Raw genomic sequence first — 6,048 nt, 5'->3', positions numbered from 1 at the left:
TGTTCGCTTATAATGATAAAAATAATATGACATATTTTATATCGCGCAAATCGGTGAAACAATCATTGTTCTATGCGCATTGGAAAATATTCATGGAAAACATGAATACACATATATACGACATGCACATAATAATATAATATGCACTAAAGAATAATAGGTGTCACGACATGGTGGGATAGCGCCTCAGTTTAGAGGCATACAGAGTTATTGCTATCATCTCAAAGCCTGTCCATTTGCCTTTCTTCTGATGAAAACGATACTCATCTATGCTGAATAGAAGTCGAAATATTTGCAATTGAAAGAGGTGTGGGTCACCTGATTTCGGAGGTAAATTTAGAGAAAACGGCCGCCAAAGTTTGATTACTTCAATAGCTTGAGAGCCTTTAAATTTGAAAAATAACGTATTTGTGCATTTAATGAACGTTCGTTTTTCAGTAAAATTTGCATGGAAATGTGTTATTATTTGGATGTAAAAGGTGTTTAGCAGAAAAACAAAAATTCAATAAAAGGTCCCAAACGTGCGGGAAAATGCCAGTTTTTTTTCACTTTCATTATTTTGACTAGCGCCTGATGTCACCACGGTGCCTCACAAGAGTAAATTATTCAAGCAAAATGTTGCATACACTCTTTCTTATTAATAAGGAAAAAATTGAGACTCCTGTCAATGACAAAAGGGCCTTAATTACAAATTACGGGGACAGGTAAATCTATGGCTTTCACCAACTGTGTGTGTTCATGCGGTAGTGACAGTCACAGTTGTCGTTCCTGCATGAGAAGGGTTTTATGACAGCCATCATAAAATCATCCGTCTCCTCTCGTGTTGTGACCGACCGTCCCGTCCCCATAGAGGGGATAGTAGTAGTAGTACTGGGTTTTACGGCGCTCGCAACTGCATAAAGTCATATGAGCGCGCGAAACACAAGTTGGTAGCATTCGCAACAATTCACTGCTCGGTTTGTCGACAATTAGATCTAGACTTTAAAATGCTAAAATACTAAAATTCAGTGTAAATATATTTGCGATTTAAAACAACTCTTATAAATAACAATAAACAATTTTTAACAATATTGTTTCACTTTACAATTTGCCATAAAGGCCAATGGCCTTCATAAAATTCAAAATTCTCCTGGGAACAACGACGGAAAAAATGTGCAATTTCTTGCATTTATAATATTTCCTTCGGATCTCTCCAAAGTCTAGAGTCTAGACATTCGGTTACGATGTGTCTAATGGTAAAATCTGTGTCGCATCCGACACAGAACGGCATCTCATCTCCCTGTAGGAGGTATTTGTGGGTCAGGGCCGTGTGTCCGATGCGCAATCGAGTAAAAATGACTTCGTCTCTTCTGGAGAGGTCCGAAGGATTTCGCTGTTCTAGTTTTGGGTTTTATAACATATACATGTAGTTCATTGTTTTTCTGTTTTTCCCAGTGGCTCTCCCACAGACTGGAGGTGTACTTTTTTACTTTATTTCTAAAGTCAGTCTGAGGGAGAGTGTCTGTCGTTGATCCCAGCAGACGGGATGAGGCTTTCTTTGCCAGGTCATCTACCTGCTCGTTTCCTCGGATGCCCACATGGCTAGGTGTCCATTCGAACATGATTTGTTTTCCTGTTTCAGATAGTGTATCGGCTCTTCTTTTGTTTGTTTGGGTAAGTGTTTTTACGCGGGACACACCTAACACATTGTATTTTCAGTTGGTAAGAAATTTTGAATTTTACTCGGGTGGCGGCCGAAGCCTACTCGTATCGATTTTAGACCACCAAGGGATTTATATTAACGTGCGCAACTTGCACACGGGCCCTCCGAGATTTTTCGCCCTTGTCCGAGAAGACTAGGTGTAGATCTTTCCTACCAGAAGATCAGGGGTGTGGCTTTCTGCCACAGACAGCAATTAGGAGGAGCCAAGGAGTAGCAGTAGAAAGGCTGCAGAAAGAGTCAGGAGCCCAGAGGAGGGGCAAAGGGGGTGAGGGGTGGGGGCTGAAAGTGGAAACGAAAGCAGACAACAGAACATTGCTAGAGAGCAGGAAAGGATGTGAAAGGAGACAATTTTTTAGAGAAGAAAATTTTTCGGTCGCTACCCCGATTCGAACCCGGGACCTTTTGAATGAGATGCCAACACCTTAACCTCTAGGCCACGAGAGCCCCCCGGCTCTTCTTTAGGTACATAATCAGAGCATGATCCCCAAGAGAAATACATTAGATGTCTTACAGAAAATGGAGCTGCAAGCAGAAATGCAGTGTTCTATTCAAACACAGTTGTCTCTGTCTAAACGCACGGTGCGCGGGAGGGCTCCTTAGTGCGCATACACAGTGGCCGCAGCTGCAGCGATGCACTTTAAAGTTACTCGCCGCGTCTGTTCCGACTTCTTTTCTAGTTCTAGCAAACACAGTGGCTGCGTCTTTCGGTTCAGTCGGTTCATTCGGCCACGTGTCAGTCAATGAGGACGGCTAAAGAGGTTCTTCAATTGTTGATGCTTTCATGGCTCCATAACAGGAGACGATCCCGCCGTAGATATTGGGTACAGAGAATCAATAAAAAGAGAGACACATATTGGTGAATACCATCACCTGATGGCAGAAATCCTCTCAGACGAAGAAAAATGCCTGAAATATATCCGGATGAGACCCTCCACATTTCAGCTCCTGTTGGACAAAATTGGACCCTACATAGAGAAGCGAACTACCAATTTCCGGAAACCCCTGTCTGCAAAAGAGCATTTGGATTTGGAAAAAGACTGTTGGCTGACAAGCTGGAGTCACCACAGGATACAGACAATAACACAACCCTCCCATCTGCATTCGTAGCAGACGATGCATTTCCATTGAGAGGATATTTGATGAAGCCATTTCCAAACAGATAATTAACTCATGAGAAAGAGCTTTTCAATTATCGCCTATCACGTGCGAGGAATTCAGTTGAATGCTGTTTTGGTAGGATTTCACAAATGTGGCGTATACTCCTGCGCCAAATGGATGAACAGCCAGAGCCGGCAACAGATGCAGTCAAGGCCATCACAGTGCTCCACAATTTCATTATCATGCAAAAACCTGGAAGATCGGGGCTACGGCACATTGAGGATGACGTGGTTGAGCCACGAGCAGGCCTACCAACGTTCGACAGACTAGAAGTTATAAGGAGCAGAGCTACCAAAAGTGGAATGGAAGTGAGAAATGTTTTCATGGGATATTTCTCGTCACCGCAGGGTGCATTGACATGGCAAAATAGCAAATGCTATAACGTCTGATCAGTCCACACTCTCATTTAAAATGGGTTATCATTGCATCTCTTTTAATAAGCTGAAGTAGGCCTATAGTTTGAAACAAGTATACTTGTTGTACAGTGTACATACGTTCAGACAAACAGACGGGTAGACAGACAGGCAGACAGACAGAGAGACAGACATACAGACAGACAGAGAGAAAGAAAGAAAGTTCTTACCATTGCATCCAACTTCGTTGGCTACTTTGTTCCATTCGGCCGATATCATGGCCCTGTTGCAGTAGTTTTGATCTGCTTTGTCAAAAAGACATCTTTTTCCAACTGCGTGTAATAATGCCACAGACTCCATTGTAGTCAAAATGCAACAAAGCACTTTGACTACACACTACAAGCACTACACAATCACGCCACAACAGTTCAGCCGCGCAGCAGACGCTCGAAATTTTATTTCAGCAGCAAGTGCACACGCTTAACTTTTTCTGATCCGTCCAGCGCTGCGTCTGCTCCGCGCCCACTGTAGCGCCGTGCATTCAATCAGATTCAATCCTTCGTTAATAAAATTTGGCGATGCAACTTTTTCGGAGAAAGACGTCGAAACCGAAAAAGAAGCGTCGGAGAAGCGTGCACTGTGTTTGAGGCCTTAGCGTGTGTTTGGAGCGTGCGTTTACATGAACCTTAGCAAAGGGAGGAAGGGACGCAGTTATCTCATTGCCTTGATATTCTAGTGACTTCCCTTTGGGGTGGGGGGGTCACTTTGGGCCGATAATGTGACGACACGTGACTGTTTTGTAAAAGATTCCCCGACTGCGGTTAAGACTGCAAAGGCGTTGAAAGGGGGTGTGTGTGTGGGTGGGGGGGGGGGGGGGGGGTAGGCAGAAAGACAGACTCGATGCAATGAATGCACCATAAAATGTCTGGAACCAATTGTCTAAAAAGAAATTGTTGGTGATGGTCATAAGGACGACGGCCCAACCACATGGCTTTCTTTCCATCCAAGCGACCACCCCCGACGTGAATTCATGAACGAGCATTCACGCGTGTTGCGCATCATAGGCGTAGGTCTAACTACACACTAGCCAACACGCAGTCACTCAAACACCAGTCAGAAACCTTTTCTCAAAGAGATGCATTTCCAGTGACCAATTAAATACATGTAACATTCCAGTCCCCAACCCCCCCAACATTTCACCGACCAGTCCTAGACCTAGGCACTAGGCCTATGTGTCTGTGGAAAGTTGGGTGTGAAGAAAACGCTGTCCATCACTCTCTTTGTTCGGCGTAAGGGGCAGTCTCGCCAAATATCCGGTTTGCTAGGCTCGTATGCAAGCTGTGCAGATCGTACAGTAGTCGTAGCAAAAAATTTCCCCTTGCCAAGCTTTACCTGTCAGAGAGTTTCGCAGATCGGAGCGTGCGTTTAGAGGGAGTGACCGTGCGTTTGTACGTCTAAATTATACAGTAAAAAACGTCAGATGACGAAAGCGTGCGTTTAGAGGGAGTGACCGTGCGTTTGTACGTCTAAATTATACAGTAAAAAACCCGTCAGATGACGAAAGCGTGCGTTTGAGCGGAGCGTGCTTTTGTATGGTGTGCGTTTAGGCGGAGACTACTGCACTTGAAAAGGCCATGCGCTACTACAGCGGAGCCCACAACTGGTGCAACAGGAGAGCAAGAAATGCGTCAAGATCAATCTATGTTAAAATTATCAGAATCAATATTCTGCTTATTCATTTATCTTTTAAATGTCTTTCGCGTGTCTGTAATTGGTGCTCTTTTTTAAATGTGGGGTGTCAGCAAACTCAAGAGGCTGTCAAGTGTATCTAGTTTTATTCGAACGTATACCGGGTAGCCTATACTATAATACATTTTTGTCTTCATACTTCTCATGTGGAAAAAATTGGGGTAGCAGATGGTGATATTCGCCATATAATTGTCTATTGACCAAAATTGGGTGGACTCAATGCGTCCTATTCTTCCTCTTATGCCTTTCTTTTAGCAACAGTAAAATCACCAGTTTAGTCTCAGCATCCATGTTGTTATAAAACACGCACGAATAGACGGATGATAGGTGTGAATGGGCACACGTCGTGCGCTAGACGGACGCACAATACTATACGAACGCCGGTGTTTGGTGTGTAAGAGCCGAAAGAGGCAAAGACGAGTCTGCCGAGACTTCTATCATTCCATCACGCATTTGTTTACATCACGTCCATACTTAAATCTACAAAACTAGAGTCCTTCTTGACACTCCAAAGGAAAAGACTGTCCATGGCCATATTACGAATTTTTCAGCCACATTATGACATAACTACTTTTTAAATATTTGGTAATTACTAAAACATATAGTCATATAGTGGTTAGTGGCCAGCCCTGCTTATGCACACCCAAACACTCCTCCTTCTCCCCCCCCCCCCCCCCCCCAACACACACACACACACACATGCACGCTCACGCACGCGTACACACACACACACACACAAGTTTTAAAAACATCATCATCAGTGCCTTTCACCCCTTGCAGGGTATAGGCCACATACAAGCTCCTTCCATTTATCTCTGTCCTGGGCCACCTTCCTAGCTCGTTCCAAGTGAGCTTCATCTCTCTCATGTCCCTTTCCACACATTTCCTCCATGTTTCCCATGTAGGCCTACTACCCCTGCCTCATGCTCCCTGTGTGTACTATCATTGCAGCCACTGTCTTGTGATGTTTCCGTTGGGCTTTCTGAAGGTGTGTCCCATCCAACGCCACTTTCTTAGTCCTATTTCTACTTCTATTCCTTTTGTCCTGTCCTTTCTCCTTTCCCCGCAGCTCTTCATTTTTTATTC

Source organism: Aplysia californica, unplaced genomic scaffold, assembly GCF_000002075.1.
Source record: "Aplysia californica isolate F4 #8 unplaced genomic scaffold, AplCal3.0 scaffold00130, whole genome shotgun sequence".
Classification (NCBI taxonomy): domain Eukaryota; kingdom Metazoa; phylum Mollusca; class Gastropoda; order Aplysiida; family Aplysiidae; genus Aplysia; species Aplysia californica.
This window is presented reverse-complemented; position numbering follows the sequence as displayed.